Source organism: Idiotropiscis lumnitzeri, chromosome 1 (genome assembly GCF_059441095.1).
Source record: "Idiotropiscis lumnitzeri isolate Australia: NSW breed Sydney's pygmy pipehorse chromosome 1, RoL_Ilum_1.0, whole genome shotgun sequence".
In the NCBI taxonomy this organism is placed as follows: Eukaryota; Metazoa; Chordata; class Actinopteri; order Syngnathiformes; family Syngnathidae; genus Idiotropiscis; species Idiotropiscis lumnitzeri.
In genome coordinates, this window is record NC_142391.1 from 24,108,853 (window position 1) to 24,123,534 (window position 14,682).

The 14,682-nt window shown below is 42.9% G+C and overlaps 1 protein-coding gene and 1 pseudogene across 2 annotated transcripts in view; both read left to right on the plus strand.

The window, feature by feature from the left end:
* The window catches only part of LOC148343877 (ADP-ribosylation factor-like protein 15), an 89,118-nt gene that overhangs the window by 58,028 nt on the left and 16,408 nt on the right, over positions 1–14,682 (plus strand). The gene's annotated exons all lie outside the window — the stretch shown is intronic.
* On the plus strand, positions 4,782–4,931 carry LOC148343878 (5.8S ribosomal RNA; annotated as a pseudogene).

Genomic DNA, 14,682 nt, shown 5'->3' on the forward strand with positions numbered 1-14,682 from the left:
GTATTAGGCGAGCCATGTAGTTCAGGGCTAAGTCAAGCTGAAACTTTAACATTAATATTAGCCAAGCAAGTCCCAAGACTCAAAATTGGTGACCTAATTCTGAGCAGACGACAAGTGGCGTCTGCTTCGGAGTACAACAAAACACCATCTGCATTTATAGACACTGTAGTCTCCATCATCTTTTCTGTCCTCACCTGGAAAGATTTAAAACGTACAGTATGTTGCGCAATCTTTCCTGAACAGAATCCATAATGACTGGAGTTGATGCTAGGAGGAAACCCACTTGTTTTGAGGGAAAATAGTGATCGTCGGTCGAGCCCGCCTCCAAATAAAATCTCCAAATAAGAGTGGCACTGTTGCAGAATTGCCCCAGACCTTGCCTTCCACTTATATCACTACCAATTGTCTTGAATTTGTTTTTTCGGCTCCACTATCCAACTCGGAAATTATTTAGCGTCTTTTTTTTAATATATCCATACAGTAACTCACCATGTTAGTTGCGTTCAAACACAGTAAGGTGAGAGTTCGCATGCGTGATGAGAATTGATGGAATTCTTATAATTGCGACTGCAATGTACTCATAATACCGTTGAGTGTCCTGTTGCTCGGTCGCTGTCGACCTCCAAGATCAACACTGACTGGTCAGGTGTTAATGTATATTTTCAAAAAATGATTAAACGTTATAAACTGGGCCCACACGCACAAACGCATTCTGTCCATTGAACCAATGACGATCCACTCGCAATCCAGACCCTTTTACTTAAAGCATCTGCGTTCCTTCATGGCACAACCACCTCCAGATGTTCACCTCTGATGCTGCACACCCTCCCCACCACACACACCCGCCCACACACACACACATACAGATTTATTCCAAAAGATGATGAAAATCTGGCTTTAGAACAATTCTTCACATCAAGCCACCATGCTCCAATTTGTTCTTTCTTCAAATGAACCCCTTCTTAGAACATTTTTGTAAATAAACAGCAAACAAACTGGAGCTGATACTGTAAATAAAAAACATTCCCTGAAGACAACTTTGGTTATATGCTTTGGACTCATAAAAATGGATGCTTCACTTCAGCATCAGTTCCTAATTATAGGTTTTTGACATTTCGCAATAATATGCCATCTCCTCGTAAATCTATGAATATTTTTTTTTTCACAGAAACAATCTATTTTTTTTTTGCAATTCTTGAACCAACGTACCCCCTGCAATGGCAGACATGACTGATCTGCGGGCTTTTCAGGTACCATCAGTGCAAAGCTGGTGCAATGTGACGCCCCCGGCGGCTTGCCAAAAGCTAATTGTGCTAATTGGCGAGCGCCAATCCTGTAACAAGGCTTTGAGGGGCAACCCACCGACACAGATGAAAGCGCACAGATTTGTCTTGTGTCAAGGACTTGCGGGTAATCGGCGCGTCCAATGACCTGCAGGCCAGGAGGTTAGGACCGGGACAGTGTTGCGGCCCGTCTGTGGAAGGTGAAGAAGCAAAGGGATGTGAATTAAAGATTACACTCAGACACTGTGGCTTCAAATGGGATTTAAATTACATTGAAGAATGTGGAAGATTTTCTTCTGAATTCCTGCCATGAAACTAGAAGAATTTTGTTGGGCCTTGGTTTGTTGTCCGTACCATTTGAGACTATCATGGGCACAATCCACATGAATCTGGAAACACCACAGACTAATTCCCATTTTCCTCATTCACAGAGGTGTGGGCAATCGAAGTCGTTCGTGAAGTATAAATAATGCTGAATTTGGGTTGATGGGTGAGCCCGCAAAGCAGACATAGCTCTCCCAAGAACCAGCTCATTTTACATTTGCGGCTTCAGTCTTAGCTTTGTGTTCTTACTTCTTCTTGTCGCCTGCCTCCTTGATATACTTATGTCCGCTAATGGAGCAATATCTGCGAGTTATAGAATAATATATTTGACAAATATAGACTTTGACTGAATTTCCAATTTCTGCTTTCAAACACGTTGTTTATAGAAATAGTAAACGACAGAATTTTTTTTACAGTTTTGTTTCCGGCTTTTTTTTCTTCTGTGATTTGCTTTCTTTCAACTTTGACAGAAATATTCATTTTTGTTTCTTTCTAGATAAGAAAAAAAATGGCTTTGACCTGGTAAAGTGTTAATAAACACAATCTTTAATATATATATATATATATATTTTTTTTTTTTTTTTAATTCAAGCTGCTCAGCTGGTCCATACGTCTTTTGCCAGCTTTCTCACGGTCTTTTATCATGTTGTGAGGCAAGGTGACCTCTGCAAAGTATTTGCGGCTTGGAAGCGTACCGCTGGCCAAACGTTTCCAACATGTTGCTTAAGCCCCGCTTTTAACAATGTGTGTGTGTGTGGGTGTGTGCGTGTGTGTGAATGGATGCCATCACCATGTCTTTGGATATGTTCTCGATTGAATTTGCAATGCCGGCCTCCTTTCTTGTCATTTTGAAATCAATGTGAAAATTGTTCGGATTGTAAACATCAACATGCATGCAAGCCCTCCTCCTTTGTTCATCTCATCAGTTCTCATCACGTCCATGGATAACTGTCGCAAGATTATCTTGAAGTTTCCCGACTGATGTGTCTCATCCTTTAAACAAGACAGGGTTCTGAAGGCACTAAGGAGGTGTTTAAACTGGATCTTTTTTAACTAAAAGTAGGAAGTATTTGTTTTAATGGAACCGTTGGCATTATTAAAACTTTTGATAGCAGGGCAGAGTTAACACAAACAGACCAAAAGGTTCTCAATCGTACTTTGCAATCCCTAAAATGGGCATAGCATGACAAGACGTTTTTAAACAAGTCACATTGCATTATAGTGAGTGATCTTTACGTCTTAGCCTTGGATTTGGAAAGGTAATTAAATTCACTTTTCTCTGTAATCAAGTGTGAAATAGATAATTACCTAATTATGTGCGATTTCTTTCTACATAGCTGCGTTGGATAATGTCTAGAGCTTGACAGATTCCTGCTCCCCATGTCCATTCATCGACATAATACTGTCGTTACCGTGCTGCAAAGGTAGCGGTAATCATATATTAAAACGTAACAAAGCAAAGACTCAACAGTCGACACCGACTCAATGAAAGATCAAACACACCTCCCGCTTAGACTTTATCACACCTCTGACAGCACCCGTCGGAGGGGTTAATCTGCGAGTGCCAGAAATCAAATGAATGCACAGAATACTTGGCATGTCACTCTTCCCCAGTGAGATGTAGCCACATGAACATGTAAACTGTCTGAGTTTTGCAGACATGGCTGCAGGGCAGAGGGAATTACACTGTCACACAGAGGATATGGAGCTGCCGTGACATCCTCTTGGCACATAGTTGAAGGCCATCCAGGTGGAAATTGCTGCGCTCTGCCAAGAGCGAGGTGGGGAGGGAGGCGCTTATGTTGTGTTGCATCTGCATCAGCGAGGATCGTCTTTCATGTGTATTATTTGCTCTTACCTGTTGTAGCTGTCATGTGCAAGGGAAGTCTTTAGTGTTAATCAGTGGAAATGCTTGCAGATGTTGAAGCTTTTTTCCCCCCTCTCCTTTGCTCAGTTTTATGAATCAAATTACCAATACCACATGGGTGCCGTTACAGCTGCCAATATTGACAACATTTTTATATCCCGACAACGATATATCCCGATTTAGTATTCTTGCTTAAAATGACATGACATCAATGGCAATTTTCTCTTTTTCTCTATTTGTAAAGCGCATATTCTGCATAGAAAACACAACAAAATGAGTGAAAGATTAATGAAAATATAATTAAATTGACTGGTTAGCACATCCGCCGCACAGTTCAGAGGTGACGGGTTCGATTGCGGCTCCGGCCTCCCTGTGTGGAGTTTGCATTTTCTCCCCGTGCCCGTGTGGGTTTTCCCCGGGTTCTCCGGTTTCCACCCACATTCCAAAGACATGCATGGTTGGTTTATGAAACCGTCTAAATTGTCCCTGCGTGTGAGCGTGAGTGGTTGTTTTTCCTTGTGTGACCTGCGATTGGCTGGCAACCAGTTGAGGGTGTACCCCGCCTACTACCCGAAGGCAGCTGGGATACGCTCCAGCATGCCCGCGACCCTTGTGAGGAGAAGCGGCTCGGATAATGGATGGATGAATAACCAGCAGACAAATCTATACCAATCAAAATATCGGATAGTGAGTCACTGATAGTGTAGTGGTACACTTGCCTGACTTGTGTGTGGGCAGCGTGGGATCAGTTCCCGCTCAGTTATGGTGTCTGTCTGTGTGTGCCCTGCGATTGGCTGGCGACCCGTTCAGGTTGTCGTGCGCCTTTCGCCCAGTGTCAGTTGGGAATGGCTTCAGCACCCACGTGACCCTGTGCAGGATAAGTGGTGTGGATGATGATGAGACATATCTGATAGTATAACTACTTTTCAAGTCATGCAATAAAGTGCAAAGAATTGGAATGAATACAATAGCAATAACAAAATGATCAAAATAACACGCATGTATGCCGACCATTTCACTCGTCAAAGTGCTAAAACAGGAACTGCGTCATAGGTTCATTTTAGGAAGTCACTTTTTAGCTTCTTCTGGAGGCCCCAGTTCACCCAACTGTGGTGTCTCCGTCTGAACACGAGGGGCACCAAGTAGCAGGGTTGCTCAGATAACAGATGACAAAAGTAAAGTCATACACAGTCAGCTATTCAAGCAGATACTGTTAATGGATGCCACCTTAGCTCTTTAAAGTAAATGAGAAAGTGATACAAGACTAACCGAACTATCTGTCCAACCTGACCCAAACAAACGTGGACAACTCTTAGCACTGGATCACTTGGCTGGTGCGCCGATAAAGAATGCAGCTAGCGCTGGAAACTAATGCGACATGCAGGACACATTGATCATCCACACTTTGAAAGCACATTGCAGCCGTTGCTCTGCTCCCTGCGGCTGGAGCAGCACCTCGTCTCGCCGGAGTCGGCTGTCAGTGGACCGGCGCGTCTCGACGCATAACGAAGGGGAGGTGAAAATAAATGCAATAGGTGCAAGAGGAATCTAAAATCAAAACTAATGATACCGTTGTTAGGTTATCTCAGCTATTTGCAAAATCTCAACACTTTCTGTTTGTTTCATAAAACAGTGATTTATTTTTTCTTTATTGAAAACTATACCGCTTTTTATTTCAATAATCCTCCAGGTGTTGATAAAAGCAACATAACGTAAAAAAAAAACATCTTCACAGCCATCTGTTTTTTTTTTGTTTTTTTTTTCAGGGGTGCTGTGGAAAACTACTCCCACTGCTTACATTTGACTGTATACCATGAGAGTTTATGGCGCTTTGGAAGACAGAGAAGCTCTGCAGTTTAACATGATGTAACCTGAATTTCGTGGCGTGCCTTTGGAAGTGTCTGCGGAAATAAATTGTGATGACAGGATTGGCAGACAATCAAAGTACAGTGTATTCTTCATAAAACCTTGACAGATACTTTCCCCGTTGAGTTCCAGTGACTGTGGTCTTTGCTTTTTCCACACGTTCTCTGGAACAGTTCAATCATTTGATCATGAGGTTGATAGAGCTGCTCATGACTTTTTTTTTTTCCTTTTGTTTTTTTGTTTTGGAAAACCTTGCCAATAGCATGGCAGGCCCCAAATATTTCATATAATTAATCACTAATTGCATGACTGAATAGGCTTCGATTAGTTTATAATAATAGAAATAAATGTGAGAATTAGTTTAGGAAACCTGTTGACAGCTGTACCTCATAGGTTGAGAATATTCTGCTTCCAGATGCCCGGCGACCTTCAATTTCCTTGGATTTCAAGTTTTTCCATTGAAAATAAAAGTGATGCCCCTTAAATATAATCCTCTGATGCTTTGGGACCTCGGAAGGGTACGTTGAGGTCTTGGGTGACATCTTGGATGGTAGCTGTTCAAACTCGCATTCTCATTTGTTGTTGGGTACGGTTTGCAATGCTAACAATGGAATAACTGGAAATGTTTTGGAAAGCCTTTCGTGTGGTCTACTTGCACATAGTTGTATTTTCCTTTGGCCACAAAAACACCGTCGGGAGTAAAATGATGTCGCTGTGGAAAGCTGTTTGTGTAGTCATTAATCCAACCTGGCATGTATTGACGCGAGATTGGTTCAACATTCAGTGAGGACTTGATGGAAAATCAATTCAACAAGCCACAGATGGGGACAGTCCTTCCGGAAAAGTTATCAAACTTCCAGAATGTTCCAAGATCTTTTTGACACCAAGCATGAACATGTAGGTCAGCCACATTTCCATCGTCTTTACTCGTGAAGCACATAAACGAATGCAGCTCAACCGTCTAGCTTAGTTTATCACAAATCTTCAAATGTGTCAAATAGTTGTCAACATTGCTACTAAGACGGCAGCGCCTCTATTAAACAGAAGCGGCGGGAGGAGAACCGAGATGGAAAACACAGTTGTGCTGTTGCATGCGCTAATTTGTCGCCGATATTTTGTATTGTCTTCTATTTGCTCGTTTGGCATTGGACTTCCACTTTCATGCAGGTTGAATGAAGGAATTGGGGAAAGTTGAGAGCAGGGTGCTTAGAGCAATGGTCCCCAACCACCGGGCCACGGACAACTTTGGACTGGGGCATGTCAGGCTGATGGAAAAATGAATATATAGAATAAAAAAATGCTGTAGACGCTAAACGTCTCTGTTGCATGATGCTAATGTTAAACACACAAACTAGCGAAATGAGTAATAGCGCGTTCGAAGCGCCCTCATCACACAATGTGGCCAGCACTTTTCAAAGTATTGATACTTTTGATAACACGAGTGGTTGTCTGGAGAAATAGCAAAATGCAGTTGCCTAGCTATCTTTAAATGAAATCTTCTCTGGTTGCTTTAGAACGCCTCATTGTCGGGTGTGACTGCATTTACGTCACATGGAGAAACACGGAAGACCATGGGAGGATGGGCGGATGGAGTCCGATGTGATAGCCAGCATGTGGACAGAGGCTTAATGCTGGTGTGGGCTATTTAGAGCGCCTCATGGTTGTGTCATGGAATAGCCTTGAAACGGCTCGTGTGATTTATTCCAACGACTGGTGATTTTCGCTGCTCTATCATATAATGTGCGGCATAAGAAAAATGCCAAATGAAGTAGCTTCCATTTTTCGTCGCAATGGTATTTGATTGGCAGTTGGCAGTGCGCGGTTTTAGTGCATTTTGCGGACACACCCACCGCATCCGAGAGTGGAGAGATGTTACATTTTTTACAATTGTGAACTTTTATTTTCTCTACTTGACATTTTTTTTAAATGCCTATTTGGCAGGGTTATTCACAATTTTACTCTCACTTCTTTAATTTTCTCCAATTCTCTGTGATTTTAATTCAATGCTTGACTTTTTTTAAATTTGTAGACTAACCATGATACAGTTTGTCTTGATAGAATAAGGTGCGTTTATCATTTTAAAAAAATTTATTCAAAGTGAAAAGTTCTAAATGGTTAAAAAAAAAAACAATGGAATGCAGAATTTTCTGTATTATTTGCAAGACTTAAATTACGCCAAGGTGTTCCCATAGGAAACCCGTTTGACAGTTTTTTTGTTTTTGTTTTTTTTTGAGTCGAGGTGGGTGGTGTGAGCCAGAGCTCGAGTGTCCTCATCTGTCCCTGTCTGGGCCGCTCACCCCTCCACCTTGCTCCCGCAGAGAGCGTCCTTTTCGAGGGCCAGCTCGTCTGAACCTAAACAACAGTTACATTTGTTCTGCCAGGGTTGGGAATGCACTCAGCCACCTTTAGCGGTGATTCTGCCAAGCCCCCTCGATGCCAAACCTGTGGGCCTTACTCATATGCCAGCTCTTTTTTTACGCTCTCTTCTCACCCTGTCTGCTTCTCTCTGTGACAGCGTCACCGTTGCTGGCGAATGGTCCCGAGAAGGAGCCATCTGTGTGGTTACATGATAGGGAACCTATTAAACAATTTAGGCTACAATTAAAATAAGAAACTGTTTTAACTGCAATTTTTAAATGAGGAATCTGTCAGTTTAACATGGAAGATTCAAACATGTCATTAAATCTGATCATTCGCATATTTAACTCATATCTTAAAACCAAATACCTACTAAGTCATAAAAAATGTGTCTCAGTTTAACAACTCAGCCCAACTCTGAAACGAGGAATGATTACGTATGTGTGTGTGTTGTGTGTGTGTGTCCACTGTTCACTGGAACCAAATAGGCGATGGACTCCATGCCTCATTGCCTGACACTCTTCCATCACCATTGTGTGTGAGATGGATGAGTGAGCGTGTGTAAACACAACATAGGGTCGCCGCAGTGTCCACGGCACACAACCAATGTGGAACGCTCTTCAGAATGCTCTTGAAGTACTTAGAAAAACACAAGCTGCCGATTGCTATCTGTGTGTCGGTTGTTATCGCCACTCAAAACAACCCTTGTTTCTCAAATGGATATGCAACAGCACATAAACATTGTGCTCACCGTTTGAGTAATATTTGACGTGTACCACGTCGTCAACTACAAGGTGAAAAAAAGAATTAACAATTCAAGTTTTGAATGTGATATTTGTCTTAGCTATTAAAACATTTGACTCAACTGCTTTTAATGTTCCGTGTCAGGAACATGAGTGGCATCAGCAAACAAGCAGCAGAACACAGAAAGTGGGCGACGAGGCAGTGACAGGGAGGGCTTCCTTGGCTGAGCGTAGAGAATGAAGAAAGAGGAGTCATCTGTTCTGTCTGCTACATTACCCATGAATGAGGCTTGAGCATGTTGGCCCGATTTACAGAGGGTGCACTCTGGCCTCAGGAAACAAAGAAAAGGGCACATCCAGTTACTTTGTAGCACTTAAAGCCACTTCTTCTACGTACACTGTGAGAAAAGTAGTTGGTTACCTGTCTATTACACGAGGCGAAAACGAATGGAAATGATCCTCCCCTTTGCAGTTGTGACATTATCCACCTTTCTAGGAAAATGTACAAGACTTGGAAGTGTTGCTTAGGGGAGATGAAATTATGGATAAATGCTTCCATTCCTGTGGTAAGATTCCCTCCAAGACGTTTGAGTGTCTGGGATTTTTTTTTTTACCCATCTAGAAACAAATTTGTCTATAGAGTTCTCTGAAAAGCTGAAATCAAATGACAGTATGTCTTGTTTTTCAAGAGGTGCCTCTGGCGTCATCTGCAAACGCTTCCCGGGTGCATCGGATATTAGGTAGAAACCCCGTCTTTTCTAGTAGCAGGAGCATCACCTGTTTGCTTATCCTGCGCGTTCCTCTCTGTGTCATTGGGCAAACACCTTGTAAACAACCGGATATGTGAGCCATGCGCTCTATCTCTCTCTACTTTTAGAACCGAGTGGGGATGTCCGGGCTGGCATTGACATGTCCGGACTTGTTGTCCAGCCTTTGCCCCACCAATAACCCAAGGCCCTCCCTCTGACTCACAGGCATGTCTTGTAAGGGATATGTTAACCTTTCAAGCACATTGGGCACTGTTACTCTGCATGCCTTATTCTTGACATCGGTTACCATGTAGACGATCTGATTATAGCACTATAGTGACATATTCTGTAGTTCTGCTGTCACGAGCACAAGACGTGTCCATGACCTCAGTGCAACATGATTATGCACTAGGCTTAACCCAGGGCACCAGAGGGGAGTCAAGGGTCTGCATTCCTCTATGTGTGTATTATGATTTCATGCACTCCAGTCATACTGATTCACGTTTCCTTGATTTGTCTCTCGAGTGCGCTAAATAATTTGTTGCACCTCAGACAACAGAAGAGTTAAAAAAAAAAAAAAGACAAAAATCCATGTGAAATGCACTTTCCACAAATGACCGAAATGTTAGCTCATGAGGGGTCTGAAGTGGTGGTCCTAACACATAAAGCAGAACACACAAAAGACTGTGATATGCATTAAAGCAATACTGGCGTTGTACGTGCAGAACAAGCCACATTAAGGAGATGAGGTGAACATTTTTGGTATTCAGATGAGCAGCTTGAGGCTAGAGTTGATGCGCCCAGACATTTAAAGATGGTTTGTTCTGCAGAGCAAGACTGCGAGCACAGCTATTCAGTGCAGACAGTATTGTGTGGGACTTGGCAGACACCCCCCAAAGCGTCTTTTCAAAGAGGTTACCTTGTTTGCCCCTTGAGCTATTTTCGCTCTGCCTGTGTCTGGACTCGCAAGTCTGTGAAAATACTCCTCGCAAGCCTTATCAGCACCTTCCGCTCCTCCATCCGTGCCTGCCATGACGTCACCGACGTCAGGTATCCAAAGCACACGGCGGTAAACGGACGTTTGTTGAATACGAATTATTTACACACCTGCTTTGCGGCACATTCCTGATTACATGGTCGAATGGGATGGGCACTCCAAGCGGGATTAGTTAAGCCTGGGGGGCATACACCTGAACCGCTGCACTACCCCTATTCAAACATCCTCCTGCTAAGACAGAAAAGCTTGTGGAAAAGTTTACTGTAACCTACCGTAGTCAGTGTTCTTTTGGCTTATTTCTGCATATATGCCAAAGGCCGGGATGCCAGATTGCGCCAAAGTATTACGAAAACTTGATTTAACCACGCAAGTGGAAAAAAACAAAACATTGTAGGCCTTTTCGGTGGCTCGCATTTGTTGTGTAAATGAAAATCTGTCTTGTTTCCCACGCAAGTCCCAACGTGGGTGGTGGTAATTGTTGTCAATTGAGCACCTAAACGTTTCTGTATCCCTGGCATGTACCAAATTTCCAAAACCATCTTTTCATTCCTTTTTATCCTTTTGGATGAGCAAGCACCAATTTAGAGCTTTTCCCCCGGTGTGCCATGTTGCATTATACCATGAACGGATGGTGGGCTGCTCGTCTGGCTTGTATTTGGTTGCCGTTTTTCAAATTAATGTTAAACTTATTTCATTTGAATAGAATGTAGATTATTTCGCCCTCTAAATTTGAAAATCGCGTCACTTCAGATGAATGAATTTGCATCAAAACCACGCGTTGTTGGCTGTGCCGCCACGTCACAGCCCCTTGGCACAGATGCGCAATAGCAAGGCCATGAACAAAATGTGTTGTGAGATGACTCACCCCGTCGGGACCTGATTGGGCCTCATGGTGGAATATTTAAGGTCTTTAATGTGACATGATCAGAATGATCCTCATGGGAGTTTATTCTCAGGCAAGTCGGCACAATGTTGCACCCTACGTCACAAGCACGTACTCGCACTGACGTTCTCCGGACTCTTTGGGCCATATTCTCCCGTTCATGCGTAAGTCTGTTTTTTTTTTTTTTTCCCCCACTCCTGACTTGGACTTTTGAGGTACACCGACTCTCGCGTAATGACTTCTTACGCACCCGCTGTGCATAACTGGCTCAAGTGTAAGCAAGGACTAAGAAGGTGTGACTCATTGAAGCGTGTCCTCATGTGTAAACGGAACAATCTTTACTCAGGGCACAGCAGTTCTGTTAAATGGCAAACACTGCCCCTGCTACAGAACTTAATTTCACATTTAAAGTATGACATGCTTTCCCAATGGGAAATACCAATTTCTGTGGCAATCACATGTCTTAGGAAAACTCCACTCACCCTAAATTACAGCCACCCTCAAACTGCGTTCCATTCAACTCTGTCTCACATTGGCGACGTAACTCCCAGCCAAGTTGGCGCAACGACAATTACGAATATGCGAACGTTCGGCAGCCGGTGAAATGTAGTAGGGACACATTACGACCGTTGTGCAGTCGGTAAGGTTATGTGGGCCAGGTGCGCCCCTGCATCGTCAGCAGCAGTGAAACGTGCAATATGACGTATCACCGTCAAGAGGTGCAGGACTTGTAGCAGAACAGCATTTGGGGTGCGCAAGACGAAAAGTGCATAAGACTTTGGGAGAATGCACGCTGGGCTATATTTGGAACGGCCACAATTAAGAATTGCTCCACCCAAAGTGCGTAACTGGCAGGAGGGCGGGCAAATGACACAAAGAAGTGGACGGGGAGAATGGGCATATCCAGCGTATATGATTACGAACATTTTGGTGAACCTTGATCTTAGCGTTGAACAACAAAACATGTACAGTCCATTAGACGAAATTATCGTCGGACACCCATTGGCGTACATGAACCTGAATGTACTTGAACTGTTATTGAAATTTTAACATTGAATCTCAGTAGTTAAGGAATGTTTCATTTTTGACCACGAGCTTTTGTTCTACTTCACATGCACTGTTATTTATTTATTTAAGGTTTCAGTTTTCTGTATGATTGCAATGTTCCTCAAAAGTAACAAGGATATACTCTACATTTTTTTTAAATTGTCATTTATATTACAGTACATAGTTTCACTCGAAAACCTCGTTGAATATTCCTGTTTGCGGTATGTGTCTGGGGTGACAGGAAATGTCTCCACAAAATCGATCAGAATCATCTTTTGGAGAGCGCGGATGTACTACTTTTCTTGGATTTCCTCACATAAGCAGAAAGTTCGAATTGACGATGGTATCAAATGATCCCTCGGTGAAACATGTTACATCCTGACTCCAAACATCTCCCCTTTGTTGGCCTTCTAAAAGGTGTCTGGATTACTCTGATTGATTTATTTCATTGCACGCTTTTTGTTTGTTGATCATGACTCACACAGCCCCGCATGACTTATAAATCTTAAAGACCTTCTGTCATACGTTCATTATACGTGCGCTCAATGTGAAATAAATACGAAGTAAGGAAGCTTAACTTTGAATTGCTTGACTCCTCCCCCAACATGTGTTGAACATGAGTTGAATGTTTCATCTGTTAGATCACTATTGCGTCGTGCATGTTAACCCGGGCGCATGGAGCATATCACGAAGCACGCTGCCAAGTAAACAGCGCACTGCTGCATGTCATACCATGCACAAGTTCTGAAAAGAGATTCATGCAGAATCTTGCCTGCGTCAATCATAGTAAACAGCATGATTTAGAAACGGTTCGAGAAAGCTGTTGGTGCAAACAAACAAGTAATGGGGGTCCATTTAAACAAGGAAAACATAATTTTCTGGAGGCTGATGCAAATGAATTCTGTTACCATTCATTGAAGTGAATTTAATAGAATCCGAATCAGTAATCCCTTTATTGTCATTGTACGGTGTGCAACGAGGTTAGATTAGCTGTGATTTCTGTTCACAAACTCACTCTCGAAACAAATTTAGGGGGCGAACAGAGGTTACACTACATCAGAACGTAGGAATGATATCACAATGGTCCATTGCAGGAACCAAAAAAGCCCCCCCCCCCTTGCACAAAAATCCAATTAGCTATGACTCCCATGTAATGTGTGCGTTATTCTCCATGAAACGTGCAGAAGGTGCAATCGAGTCCGTCCATCTCAGGCAAACTGTGCCGGACACGGTCCAAAACGGAAGTTGCTCGTCAACCACTGTCCTCCGTCACATTTGTGCACATGGTGAACTTGCAGGTCCTGGCACACGTTGGGTGGTGGCTGTGCCGCGTGACTCATGTGGCGCCCAGTGTCTGAAAAGTTTCATCAAACGTCTGGCACATGGCGTGTGTGTCATCGGGGCCGGTGACGTCCATGGCTCTAAATTCTCTGCCGGTCGCTGATTGGATGCGCGGTGGATGAGGCACAGGTGAGGGCCAATCAATGAACCTTTTGAAGGAAACAACACAGTGTGAGCAACTCTGTCACCAAATGTCTCGAAGTTACTTGTTAAGATCATCCTTATTACACCTTGCACTTGCGTCACTACTGATGGGAAATGTTTATTTGATTATTGCCAGCTCACTCGCTGTTTGGAACAAAGTGAAAGTTGCAGATTAGTCACTGGCAAATACGTGGATGCTTTTTAGTTTTTGAATTATTGGAGAGGAGTCAGTACTTGATGTTAATTGCATCCGTCTTTGCTGTTAATTGGTTCATTTTCCCCAACCTTTTCACATCCTCAATTACAACAAATATCAAGAAGATTGCTGCAAGCTTGTGACCTAAGGTTGAAGTAGTAAAAAAATAAGAGAGTCAATGACTTAAGTCAACGAATTATTATTGGATGGTTGTTCCGGGGTATTTTTTATTTTATTTTTTGATAATGATCGCTCATCATTATCAGCATTATCATTATCATCCAGGTCACATTCACACCTACAGACAATTTAGAGTTTTCAATGAACCTAACCGTGTTTTCTGAATGAAAACCTGGGTGTCCTGAGAATCCCCACACAAGCATGGCGAGACCATGCTTTGATAATGATTAAAATATGAAGAGAAACAAAACATCCTGTTCTTCTCCATCGTTCTCATCTAAACGTCCCCAAAGTAGTCCCGCCGGGGGCTTGTGTGCTCGCCACAGCCTTTGCAACTCTTTCTAAACTCTTTTGGATCAAAGTAATGTTTGATGTAACTGTTGTGTCGACCTTTGTTTTGTCCGAGGCTTCATCAAAGGCGTGAGCTCAGGTCAGTGCTTAATCGTCATTAGAGTGGCCCGCAAGAGATAACGTCTTAAAGTCCCCCATGTATAGGATTGCTGCATTCCTGTCAAATGATTCAGCCGATGTCTCCTTCATTCACTACTCTTCTTCTGTCTTGAGCGACTTGAGCAACGTTGCACTTTTTTTTTTAACCTTTCTTTCTGCAGAATATTGATTTAGAAAAGTTCCAAAAAGGGCGCCCTGCCAGTCCCGTAAAGATGAGATCATTGTGCAGTGTCACCAATTCTTTATCTACGAGA